The following is a 14,156-nucleotide window of genomic DNA, read 5'->3' as shown; positions in this document are numbered from 1 at the left end:
TATCTTTTCCTTCCAAGGAACTTAAAAGAAATGGCAAACAGAACTTCTAAAGTGGTCTCTGGAGGTAGAACAATCTAGGTTTAAATCATGGCTCCTCCATCTACTAGCAAAGATGCTGGATGGTAATGAAACCCTCCATGCCACAGTTTTGTCATCTGTAAAACAGGGATGGTAGTGTCCTCATGGGGTTGTTGAGAGGATACAGGTGGGCTCAGCACAATGCCTGGAACATGGCAAGAGCTTCATAAATGTTTACCTTTGTTGTTCTTATCATTCATTCATTATCATTCATTCCATAAGTATTTAATGATTACTTACAGAATGCCAGGCACTCTGGTACACATTCTCCTACACAGTGAGCTAACAAGACACCAAATAAGGACAGAGTCGCATAGAGATTGGTGCTCTGACGACAAGGAATAATATTCCATACTAGCATTTAATAAAGGAAGACAGCTCAGACGGGGTGTTAGGATGGCAGCGAGGGTGTCCCTGAGGAAGAGACGCTTGGGCTGAGAACTGAAGCATGTGTAGGAGCTGAGTGCTTCCAGGCAAAAGGAGCAGCATGTACAAATGCCCTGCAGAAAGAGGAAGCCAAGCACACTTCAAGAGCTGAAATAAGCTAGGTGAAGCTGGAAGGCAGAGATAATCATAACACTTACAGTTTAACCATAGAGCTGGGAAGAACTTCAGAGATCACAGTGTAACCAACCCCCTCATTTTATAGGTTTTATAGACAAGACCAGAACATCAGTTCTCCTAACTCCATACTAAGTACTCTCTTTCTTTAGACGTTGCCCAGCTCCTGGAGAAAAAGATCCATATTCTGAATAATGCAAAGCAGCAAATAATTTAGGAACATTACCATTTGGCTCCGAAGACATGGAATAAATTTCCACATTGCCACAGCCAGTTTACTATCCCAATGTATGTAGCCTCACGTTACTATGAAGACAAGCCTGCATTACCTCAAGCACCTCAACCAATAGCCAGAAAAGGCACAGCCAGGAAAAACTGGGTGGCTTCAGAAACCCCAAAAGAGTTGGTGCTGTGGGGAAAGTCACATGTGGGAGAATCCCGGACTGACTGCATTTATTTTAAATCAGACCGTCAGTTATCTTCATCTTTGCAAGCTAGATGACTCTGAAATATCTGTGGGATTTGTCCTGTGCTTTTCTTCTCTCTAGTGCTGGTAGGTTTTATGAGATGCAACTTCAACATTTAGAACTAGGTAACAATAGCATTGTAGGTTTGAATATTTAACAGGCAACCAGGTTTTCATCACCTCCCATTGTTCTAAGGTTTGCTAGCCCAGCACATGACCTTTTATTTACATAAAAAATATTTATGAAAACTCTGATACCTGGGGAGTATCTGTGCATAACTCTGCTTTTTATAAATATGTACACTTTGATGACTATCTGTTACAGCCTCTTGGACTGAATTCTTTAAAGAGAGAGAGAGAAGTTGCATTATATTCTCTGGGTTGTCACACTGTATTCTACATATGTTACTGAATAAGAAAGTGTTATAAAATAATGAAGTGTTTTTGTAAACTCCCTGGTAAACATCATCATGAATTATGATACACATTGTCTGGATTTCATATTGTAAGACTGCCACTTGATTCACAGTTAGGTTTATACATCTTGTCATGGAAACAGTTTTGGATTTCTTATTTTCTTTTCAGTTCCGATTTTCCTTATGCAAGTTTGCATCTTTTTTTTTTTTTGCTTATTATTTTAGTTTGAATGCATTTGCTATGCTGTTTGATGCATCCTTCTTTTTCTTTCTTTTGTTTGTGCATGTATGTGTGCTCTTGATTCTCCTGTGGCTGGCCACACTCTGTGCATGCCCCATGCGACCACCCCCTCTCCAAAGTCAACAAATGCATGCGTACCTTAGTGGGCTGCTACCACATACAGACCCTGAAGGGAGCAAAACTCCCTCCCCATCTGAACCAGAGGCTAAAAAAGATACCAAAAAGGAATCCAAAAAAAGAAAAGATTACAAAACCCAGGCAAATCCAGAGCCCAAAAGGTAAGAAGTTACGTGTGCATTGGCTTGTGTTTTGCAGTGTCTATGACATTCCCCCCAATCATGCCATGACTTCCACCTTAACAGACAGCAATCTTTGTGTATTTCTAAAGTCTCTGTTCCTTTAAGGTATTTCAAAGGTCACTTTAAAAGAAAATCTTAGCAATGGGCAAAATACTAAGCATTAGCACTGAATTTGAATCAGGTGTTTAGTGACTCTTAAAATATATTCATATTGAAAAAACTGAGCAATATGTAAACAGAATCATGAATCAGATTGCTTTTTTAGTGGCATCTAGTTAAGGGCCTGGTACCTTACCAAGTCATTCATAATAAGCAACCCGTGCTTTATAATTTTGAAATTATGTTTAAGGAGCAAATAAATGGGTTGTCATAAGATGGATCTATACATTTATAGTAGCTCCATCATTTTTAGCAAACCCTTCTCAGTTCCACATTGATCTCATGAAACAAAGCTATCTTTAGATAATGATTTATAATAAAAACACAAAACAAAACCTGTCACTAAATGAATTGCTCTTAAGTAGAATCACTTATATAATGAGGTCACCTTGAAGCTACTTTCAAGTTCTAAAATTGTATTTATTCTCTTCTGTTTTCTTTGTCCGTTAGGGCTGGTCTTATTGTGAATTGACAAAATGGCAAATTGGTGGCTTTTTCCCCTTTTAAAGTAGATTTGCAATTATTTCCAGTATTATCCTTATGTCTCTCTTCACCTTCCCTACCCTCACCACAAATTAACATTGACATTTTAAATTGTTGTGGTGGTGGTTTTGAAACTGATATTCTGACCCTGACATTGCCAAGCAACACACAGTTCACAAGCAGGTATGTTTTATGCTACAGTATGACTTTGCTCACTGGGATATATCTAGGTCCTGAAATATATACAGTTCATTTGTAGGCAGACTGAATGAAAATACCAGCTTTCATTTCCTAGAGGATGTGGCAGGCTGTCAATCGGCATGTTCAGGTCTGCTAGTGAATGTCAAAGAAAGCCCTGATTCCATGTGGACCTCTATTTTTCAAGTTTGCATCATGTAAGGGTGGAAGTGAAGTGAAGTTTCTGTTTGTGTTTCCCAAGAGACTCAGACTGCAAGGCAACGGTAGCTCGCAGCCGAGAAGAAAGCACAAAGAGAATGTTATAGGTACCTGAAAGGAGCCTCTCTGGATGCTGTCCAAGGTGCTGCTTTTGGAGTAATCAGCATTGAAACACAAAGTAAACCGCCACACTTGATGGAGGCTACCCTGTGCCCTGAAAAACTATCCAAAAGGATCTTATGTGTGTTCTTATGTGTGTTCCAGGGTCTATGTGTGTATTGCAATGTTTAATGCAGATGGAATCATAATATTAAGTATCCATTGTGTAGCCCTCCGAAGTTTATACTTCCATACATTCCATCTGATTTGCTGTAACATTTTTCAGGTCAGCTATTTTTTAACATCCATTTTGCAGAGGATGAAACTGAATGTCTACAAATATAAGTGGCAAACTCAGATATTCTGAGTCCAAAGCTCTTCCTCTTTGCACTACATCAGCATTGTGAATAGATTCTAAAGATCTGAGTATTAGAGTCTGTTTTTCACAAATCTAGAATGATAGTATCTTATTTCTATGACTCAGTTTTCTCATCTGCAGAATGAACACATAGAATCATGGCATCTGTGATATCCCATCAACCTCTAAAATTATCTTCTATGGATTATGATAACAAATGAAATAAGCCATTGTCATATTCCTTAAATAAAGTTTAATTCAAGTAAGGATAATTGCTGCCACTTAATAAGTGCTTGCTATATGCTAGGAGCTGTGTGAAGTGCTGTTTAGATTCATCATTTCATTTTATCCTTATTACATCCCCATGAAGTAGTATTACTAGCTTCATCTAATATCTGAGGAGTTTGAGGCTCAGAGAAGTTCTGTCACTTACTCTGTAGCAAACAAGTACGTGATCCTAATTCAAACACAGATAGTCTGACTTTGGAGCTTACATTTGTGGATGGTATAAGATGCCAAATTCAGCCTTTGATGAGTTTCAACATTTCGAGGCTGGATACTATAGCAGTCATCTGAATTAATTAAAGAGTTTTCCATTTTTGTCCTAAAGATGTCCAAAATCAATATGGCTCACCTGGTAATTTTGGCCTTGTGAAGAGAACCAGAGTGTTTTAGATCACATAAGGACAGAGTCTTCTTTGAATAGTAATTAACAACCTTTTGGTAAAGGGAAACCATTTTCCGAACCTCTTTCACCAGAATGAACACTATTTGCAAGTGGAGATATTATCTATTCTTTGGCCCAGATTAAGAAGGCAGTCATGACTCATGAAAACAAATTGCCCTTTAATTGAATTTAACTGAACAATAGAACTCATTCCCACTGTCACCTCACAACCAGCTTCAGATTAGATAAAATGTAGCTTTTTACATAATTATTAACTTCTTCCCTATTAATAACTAGCAGACCCAAAGGTGGAGGCAGAGCCCTGCCCTGTTGCAGCTGGAAATCATGAAGCCTGCACCATATCTCTGTATGCCTATGTGAATCCACAACATCTAATCAAAAGTAGACACATCTGGTCAACCAGGAAGATGATTGCTATTTGTAATTCCGGGCACTGGAAGATATGGAACTATTCATACGTTTGGCATCTTTTAGAACAGTGATTCTTGACTGGGGCAGGGTGGGGGGGGATCTTTTCCCCCAGGGGACTTTTGACAATGTCTGGAGACATTTTTGATTATCACCCTGAGGAGGGGAGGACAATAGTTGTTCTAATGTCAGCTAGTGGAGAGAGGCCAAGGATGTTTCTAAACATCTTTTGCAAGGCACAGGACAGCCCTCTGCAAACAAAGTCCAAAAATCCAAACTCCCTCGTGAGGGACTGAAATTTCTCCTTTTTACTTGAATTTTTTTTGTTTCTTTTACACAGACTTATCCTATGTCTAAAGGCATAAGAGTTGCCACCACTGATTTTCATCTTGTGCAGCAGTTCTCACACTGTAGTGTACATATAAATCACACAGGGAGCTTGTTAAAATGGAGAGTACTAGATCCTATCCTCAGATAATTTGATTCAGCAAGCCTTAGGTGGAGCCAGGCATGTGTACTTTTAATCAGTTCCTCCCCAGGTAATTATAAAGCATTTGGTCTTCAGATCTCACTTAGTTAAAGTCTTGGTTGTCAAACTTGGCTACACATTGGAATCACTTGGAGACCTAGGAAATGCTGACACCCTAGCCTCACCTGCAGAGATTCTGATTTAATTAATCTGGGATATGGCCTAAGCACCACGTTCTAAAAATCTCACCCAGTGATCCTAATATGTAACAATGTTTAAGAACCATCGATTAAGGGAGTGCTTGAGTGGCTCAGACAATTGGTCACCCAGCTCTTAATTTTGGCTCAAGTCATAATCTTGGAATGGAGCCCCATATTGGGCTTTGCCTCAGCAGGGAGTCTGCTTGAAGATTCTCTCCCTTCCTTCCTCTCTGCCCCCCTCCCTCTCTCTCTCATTCTCCCTGTTCCTCAAATAAATAAACAAATCTTTACAAAAAGAAAAAAAGAACCACTGATTGAGGAAACATTAGTTTGGGCCAGCTTTTTAAAACCGAACCTATTTTCTCAAAGAGAGAAGGAAAGAAAAAGAAAATGTGACTATGTTCAGCTGGTTGCACTTGGCGATCATAAAACCCACAGATGTAAATCGCTATATCTTCTAATTTTTAAATCAGCTCCTAAGGTTGCAGTACTTAATTTTCACCATAATATTTTTAGTATTCTTTCTAGATGACATTTAGATTAGCATCACTTTGGTCACTGTCCCGCAGTGACAAGGCAATCAAACAGCTCCGATGATTGCAAGTTGCGTCAATGTTCCTTGGATCCCTTTATTATTGGGATTGGAAATTTTTCTCATTTACATTATTATTTAACATTTCTTGAATGCCAGTGCTGCTCTTCACATATGGCCTGTGTAGAAAGTACATTGTATCAGCAATTAACAAATCCATAATGCCAACCGCCCCAATCCAAAGTAAGCTGCATAGATTAATGAGTCTGCAAGCAGATGTAAGAGAGCATGGGTTCTAGAAATCTTTGAAAACGTGTCCCAGGATTCTTTTGGGAGATGTATCTGGAGCCAAGGTGCTGCTTCTGTGCAGAGACTATTTGATCCCTGTGGGTTAGATCTGAGTTACTGAGTAATCTGATGGAACTCATTTTCCTCCTCTGTGAGTCCACCAGTTCCCCTAAATTAGTGAGTAATTCCATCCACCTGGTTTCCCAAGGCAGAACCATGGGCGTTGTCCTAGACTCCTACTTCTCCCTCAGCACATCACAAGGATTCAGTTGCTATGCCTCCTCGATACCCTTCAGTATCTCTCAAGCCTGTCCACTCCTCCTTCTCTTCATTGCCACTAACAGAGTTAAGGTGTCTATCTTCTCTTCCCTGGACTACGGCATTTGCTTTGTTGACCATGTCCTTGCCTCTGTGCTGTTCCCTCAATCCCAATCCATGTTTTCTTTCATTTCCTTTTTGTGAGTGCCTTCCTGGAAGTAAATCAGTCATTTTTGCACATGTAAATATTTCTCTTTCACTCCAGTCTCACCTTTCTCCTCATTTTCTCTCTCTCCTTTCTCTTCCTTCCTTCCTTTCACCTCTGTCACATATGCACACTCCTTAAGATATGATATCTAGAGCTTTTTAACTCTCCATCCCCAAAAGATAGAGAGACAGGACTGTGTAGCAAGGATGGTTTGGTTTGACCGATCTCTGAATATAGTACTTGAGTGGCAGGCAAGCATGGATGGGGGATGACAGTGGCCCCCACATTCTTGGCATAATGTTACACACTCACATTAGACATTAGTGTACTTGGGTACATGTGGCTGGTTGGCCTCTCAGCTTCAAGCAGGTGCTTGACCTTGCATGTATAACTGAGTCATACTCCTTAAATTCTAAAAAAGCAGCTTCACCTAATAGGAAGTACTTGTAAGAGGGGGGTGGGGGAGGGGAATCAAGCACATTTCAAGTAAAAGTATGTATCCCAAGGAGGAATTCTCTTTAGATCTTATATTCAAACTTTTAACCCGTGTGAGTCCATTCCTAAAGGAAATTTGCCCTGTAAAAACAGTAGCTTTTCCAACTCAGACATATAATCTTATAAAATGTGCTGAATTATCCCATCAAAGCAATCTTTCTGGCCCATAGCAAATCATCAAGTAACATACATTTCCTTTCTAAAATTTCAACATGTGTCATCCTATGGTCATTGAATTCACTGGGGTAAAAACATGTTTTCCAGGGTGGGTGTGATACCAAAAAGCCACACATTTTACTGGCCTAACCACTCAGAAGTCTATACCTAAGGAGTTAAGGGTAGAATCTAAAGCCTAATTGTCTATGTTTGTCTAGAAACAAACAGATAAAAAACCCATCTCTTCTCTTATTCCTCAAAGAGAAAAATCTATGTAGTACCAATTTTGGAAAGTAGTTCTTCTGTGGGAAAAGAAATACATGCTTTCCAGCAATGCATGCATTTTATATGATTTCTGTAATCACCTCTTGGGTTCTCCATTCAGCACCTCTTGGGTTCTCCATTCAGCACCTCAGGACCGAGCCTGCACCACTTTGACTAGTGTCCCTTTATCGATTGTATCCATATTCTTTGAGATTTGTTCAGTAGGGAGACACTTCAATCACTCCCATCTTTGTAGGGAGCAAAGATACCTTTTAATATTGTTGAGTTTTGCTACATGAAGAACAGAAAACAAGTCAAAGAAGACCTCACTGATATATTTGTGCCCTCTCCAAGCCTCTTTATCAAATTAATAATAGCCAACCTCAAGAAGCTTCAATGCCCATTTGTAAGGTTGTAGAAATTGCTTGTTGTTGCTTCCTATCTTAGTCTTTGTGAAACAAACACTTTGATATATTTGTTTTAGCAGCGTGCCTGAGCCCCGGGGCATTAGGGCATAATTAGAAAAGGGGTTTGGGCTGGAGGGAGAGGAGAGGAAAGGGAAAGGCTGGGCTTTCATAATGAAGCAGTGACTATTGGATGTGAAAGTCCTAATTACACTGTATAATTAAGCTACAGATTATATAAGTCATCCAGATGAGCAAGCAGGGATGTCTCCTTTTGAGACAATAATGCTTTGGTGTTATCTTGAATTTATAGTTATTAGCCATTTGAAAGAGACAAAGGAAAATATTCCACTCTAGGATTAAATTCAAAGGTATCACTCTAAAAGTTGTAAGGATAAAGAATTGCTAGGAGAAGTCCGTTTTAAAAAGAGAGAGAGGTTAAGAGAGTGTGTTTGGCCTAAATGTTCTATTTAGGGAGCATCGCTAGAACATCTACTAAGATAGTCTGTCCCACTCTGGCCCTTTAAGCTCTCGTGTTTCTGGGCTGGAACAATTTAGTAGCAAGTAGGATTCAGTTATCATGCTTGTTTAAGGACATTTTCAGGGATCCATAATGCGGTCTGCAGGCATGCATCCATTTGGAGAGAGAGAATATATCATGTTTACGGTGCCTGCACCAGCATATGTGGACATTTGCATTTGGAGAGAAAGTATATTCCCACTTCAGCTGGAGTTTTACCCCTTGTTGGTAGTGATTGGAGCTTAAAGCTGGCTGTATGCAGAGAAGTGGACCAGACACACTTCCCTCTTTTGAATCCATACATTTTTCTCTCACACCTGGGTTCTACACTTGATCACTAAATAGATGCAGTATCAGAACACATCCATCACCGTAAGCTTTGAATTAATTTGGTAACTGGACCTCTTTGACAAGATACCTAACCTTCCAAACAAGGGCTCCGTGTCCCAGCTTTCAACATAGTGTGGAGAACTGTGCTAGCAGGGTAACAAAACGTCAGGAATCTGTGTGCCCACCTGGGTGTGTAAGGACAATTTAATGACCTGAGGAGATAATTTCACTTTCACAAAGCACACTGCTGCTTGGTTTCTTTGACTAGATTATTCACACTTAATTTCAAATACCAGAATAAAAATCTTTCACATTAAAAGCCTAGTACTTAATTACATCAGATCATTCCTATAATAGACATTAATTAATAAGCTGTAGCTCACAAGCATTTGAGGAATGGGAGAACAATCTGTGTAACTAGTAGCTTAAAGGATGGGCAGCTGGGTTATGGTAGTTTCAGTCTGACAAAAAAAAAAAAAAGGAAAGACACAACTCTAGATAAATTATTATTTGTGACATGGCTCAAGATGGGAGAGTGTGAGGAGAGTGAAGGTGACAGAACTGGTGCTGACCACGGTGACAAGGACTTGAAGAGCAGCCGACGTGACATCTTTCCTATCGTGCTGCCGAAAATGTCAACTTTGTGAAGGATAGTGAGAAAATGGTTTGCCGAAAACTTGAAAGGTGGATTCGGGAGATGCCTGCTGTGTCAGATGTGATATAGTCTGTTGTGGCTGGAGAGACCCACTTCTGGTGGCAGTGGTGGCCTGCAGGTGGGAGAGCTTCCAGTCTCTGATGGGGCTCCAAAAATGACTACACTTGACCTGCATATTGTCTCAAATTTGCAGGATCATGATATACAAGAAGTGAATTGTTAGCCAGTGTGCAGTTAGTGGAACCAGAGACCCAGGACCACATCACCCTGGTGTGTGCATGTGTGTATGATTCTAAAGCTAGGTTCAAAGGCATCAAACGCTTCTACTGTTAATGAACATATCCCCTCCTTCTCCTAAAAAGGAGGAGATATGTGCTTTATGAACTCACATCAGTTTAGTATAAGTAACAAAAACAAAGTCTGGATCATCTAAGTTTTGCGGGGGGTGATGTTGGGAGCCTCAAAGAAAGGAAGAGGAAAGAGCTACAGAAAAGTAGGAAACAGGATGAAAGCAATAGTTCTCAACCCTTAATGGCACATTACAATAACCTGGGGAGCTTTAAAAGCCACAATGTATAGGCCCCACTGCAGAACAAATTGAATTGAGAGCTTGAAGATGAGACCTCTCAAGCTCTCACATGGTTCTAAAGTACCACCAAAGGTTAAGAACTACTGACCTGTGAAGACAGTCTGTTTGGTCAGGACACAGCTCCTAGAGAGAGTGAATTCTACCAGTTTTTTCTATCTTTTCATTATTTACTCAACATAAAGATTCCAGAAAACTGTGTCAAGTTGCCTAAGCTTAGGTCATAGTCCAGCTTAGATGCATAGTGCCCATAAAAGGCAGGAAGTGGCTTATAGGAAGGCTGTCAGTATAAAAAGCAGGAAAACAGGATCCAAATTTGCCCTTCCCCCTAAGAGTACCCACAGTGCGGCCAAGGTCATTCCTCCAAAGGACGTTCGGGTGTTGTTAAGGCGTAACAGTGGATGCTAAGAAGCCAAAAAACAAGACGGCAGAAAATGCACCATTCAGGACACAGGAGGATAGGGAGGTGGTCAGGGCTCCTAAACATGTGTCCTAAATAAAGACACATCTCAGCCTGGAATTTACTAGCTAGGAATTTAAAATCCAACTTTATCCCTCTTCTCTTATTTTTCTCTCTTCTCTCATCAAACATACCCTTTTGGCAACTAAAAGAGCCACCCACCAAATATTTTCTTGCTCTAAAGCAGAGGTTCTCAAAGTGTGGTCCCTGAACCGGCAGCATCAGAGAAATTGTTAGAAATGCAAATTCTCAGGGCACCTGGGTGGTTCAGTCCGTTGCACGGCAGGCTCTTGATTTTGGCTTGAGTTGTGACCTCATGGTCATGGTCGTGGGATCCAGCCCTGGGTTGGGCTCTGCAATTGGCAAGGAGTCTGCTTGAGATCGTCTCCTCTCTCTCTCTCTCTCTCTCTCTCTCTCTCCCTCTGCCCCTCCTCCCCCTGGGCTCTTGTGCTCTCTCTCTTTCCCTCCCTCTCTCTTTCTAAAGTAAATAAATAAATCTTTTTAAAAAATACAAATTCTCAGCCCCATCCTTCAGGTAATTCTGAAGCATGCTTGGGTTTGAGGGCTATCTCTCCAGGAAAATAATTTTATTGCTTCTTTGAGAACAGTGTTCCCCAAAATATTGAGCCAAGATTTTTAGTTAGTAGCTCCATAGAATCTAAGCCTGTATAATCAACATTGACAAATTATAGGGGTCAACAGAAAAGAAATTTATATTTGACAGAATTCTCAAAAATAATTGAAACTAAACCAAAGAAAAAAGGATATTTTAACCTTTCAACTGATACAGTTACAACCTGTGATCTTTAATAAATTGTATAATTCCTGCATGTCTCCTCCTCAGTTTGTAAAATAACATTCTCTATCCCTTGTATCATTTCAGAGCAATTTTGGCAGCTGCAAACAAATTTGCATTCAATGTCAAAATCATGACTTTTTTGATCACCTATGTTTTTTAAGATTTTATTTATTCATTCATGAGAGATACAGAGAGAGGCAGAGACATAGGCTGAAGGAGAAGCAGACTCCCCACAGGGAACCCGATGTGGGACTCGATCCCAGGATGCCAGGATCCTGGGATCACGCCCTGAGCCAAAGGCAGAGGCTCAACCACTGAGCCACCCCGGTGCCCCTGGTCACCTATTTTTGTTGATGAATTCTGTGCTGCTTACCTTCCAGACATAAAGTTGGTTTCATTTATTTTAAGAGAAAACCATTCACACTGACATAGGAGATTAAGAAGCAAACTTAAGAAAAGATTAAAATAATAATTTTTATTCATTCACATTTTTTGAATAGTGAGATTAGTAGTGTTCAGAAGGGAGTTGAAGGAAAGATTGTCAGGGAAATGGAAGTGGCTCATACCTTAAGTAACTACAAATGTGAATCATCAGAAGAAAAGGGAAAGAAATGTAACCAAATTTCATGTTTGTCATCATACCCATTGTAGAGAGGATTAACTGAGAAGAACAGGTACACACTAAATGATTGGTTCTTATCATCTCAAACACAAATCTAAAAGTTACTTTCTCTTTTTTTTTTTTAAGTTACTTTCTAATTACCTGATAATTGCCTTAGGAGGCTTGTTGAGTGAAGAATGGATAATTTTCATCAGGGAGGTTTATCTCTTAGTAATAGCCACACATGTCTCTGGGCTGCCCATGTGAAATGGTTTCCATGATTTTTCCTCTCATCTGTAAACCCCTCTCTGATTTGTAAATTATCTATTTTTAAAGATTTTTCATTAAATATTTATTGTTTATTTATTTATTTATTTATTTATTTTGAGAGACAAAGAGAAGGAGTGCATGTGTGCAAGCAATGGGAAAGGCAGAGGAAGAGAAGAATCTCAAGCAGGCTCTGCTGAGCGTGAGCCTGACATGGGGCTCAATCCCAGGACCCTGAGACCATGACCCAAGCTAAGACCAAGAGTCGGTCACTCAACTGAGCCACCCAAGCGCCCTTGATTTGTAAATTATATTTTATAGCATTTTGCTCTGGGCTAGTTCTCCAATGAGAAGCAAAATGCTTAAAATGGCTTCCATTTTCCCAAACCGAGTACGTGCCAATTGTATAAATGTGTTCAGTGCATTAGTGAGCTGTGTTTTGTGTAAACAAAATCTAAATCTAGAAACCACACCTAAAGAAAGTTGTAGATTATGATAAAAACATGAGAAGTTTACCACAAAAAAAGGTCACATGTATTTTGTGAGGCCAATGAATTCATCCTGAGACTTAAATACAGATTCATTGTCATTTCATGGTAAAAAACTGTTTTTAAATAAACTTTGTGAATTAACATTTAGGATTTTTCCAGAAAATATGAAAATAAAGGCATATTTGTGGATTCTAACAGCCTACCTGATATTTACCACTTGGTCTTCTTTCTTCCTTTGAGTTCAGGGGAGTGTGAAGAAATGGATTTTATAGAATTTTACTGCTTAGGGGTATTTTTTATAATGTGGGGGAGGGGAAGTTTTCTTGGTTTTTTTTTTCCCCCCCCAAGTAGGGCATTTTTAGTATGTAAAAAGAAGGGAAGCTGACCAATTAACCCCTAACAGGAGGTGCATTGCTATCATTTGCCAAGTCTTTTGTGCAGTCAGACTGGTCTAGTATACAGGATTTTCCCAACTTATGCTGGATCCTTGAGAAGGCCTATAAATAAGACCATTTGTTTGGTCTCAAGATGACTTGCATTTGCAAACTGAAGAATGTTCCAATAGAAGTTTCATGGTGACACACCAATCTGCAAACTGGCTCAGCCAGTAGTCAAAACAAGTCACTACAGGATCTGGGAAGCTGAAGTCTTTGAATGGGTCAGATTATCCTACGTCTAATTTGGCACAGATAAATTTGGGCTATAAATATGCAGCTTCCCTTTGTATTTTCAACTTGAATGGTCCAAAGCAAATAGGAAAAATGCGTGTGAACCTAATGATGATTTAGAAATATGAGAATACTGTGATTAAACTGAAATTCATTTGCTTTTGCTAAGGTCCTTCTTTTTATTAAAATGATCAGCAGTTTATTAGCATTGAAAGCATCATATGTGGTTTGTTCTCTTTTTTCCCAGCTTTATTGAGGCATTAACATATACTATGTATCAGTTTAAGGTATACCATGTGATGATTTGATACACATATATATTGTGAAATGATTATTACGACAAGGTTAATTAACACCTACCTCTCCTCACAAAATTACCATTTTTTTGTGTGTGGGTGATAACATTTAAAATCTGCTCTCTTAACAACTTTCAAGTATATAAATACAGTAATGTTCATTGTAGTCACCACGCTGTGCATTACTCATCTTATAGCTGAGAGTTTGTACCCTTTAGTCAGAAACTCCCTATTTCCCCCACCCCTCAGGCTTGGAAACTACCATTCTACCCTCTATTCTTATGGCAACAACTTTTTTAGATTCGACCTGTGAGAACATAGACTATTTGTCTTTCTCTGTCTGACTTATTTCACTTAGCGTAATGCCCTCAAGTTCCATATATGTATGTATATATATGTGTATATATGTGTGTGTGTGTGTGTGTGTGTGTGTGTGTGTATATATATATATACGTATATACGTATATATATACATATACATATATATATATGTATATATATACTCACATTCATTTCGTTTATCCATTCCTCTGTCAATGGACGCTTAGATTGTTTCC

At 39.3% G+C, this 14,156-nt stretch overlaps 1 protein-coding gene across 14 annotated transcripts in view; it reads left to right on the top strand.

Moving 5' to 3' along the window:
- Positions 1-14,156, top strand: part of CADPS (calcium dependent secretion activator) — a 459,187-nt gene that overhangs the window by 323,557 nt on the left and 121,474 nt on the right. The gene's annotated exons all lie outside the window — the stretch shown is intronic.

This window comes from Vulpes lagopus, chromosome 7 (assembly GCF_018345385.1).
Source record: "Vulpes lagopus strain Blue_001 chromosome 7, ASM1834538v1, whole genome shotgun sequence".
NCBI lineage: Eukaryota > Metazoa > Chordata > Mammalia > Carnivora > Canidae > Vulpes > Vulpes lagopus.
This window is presented reverse-complemented; position numbering and strand designations above follow the sequence as displayed.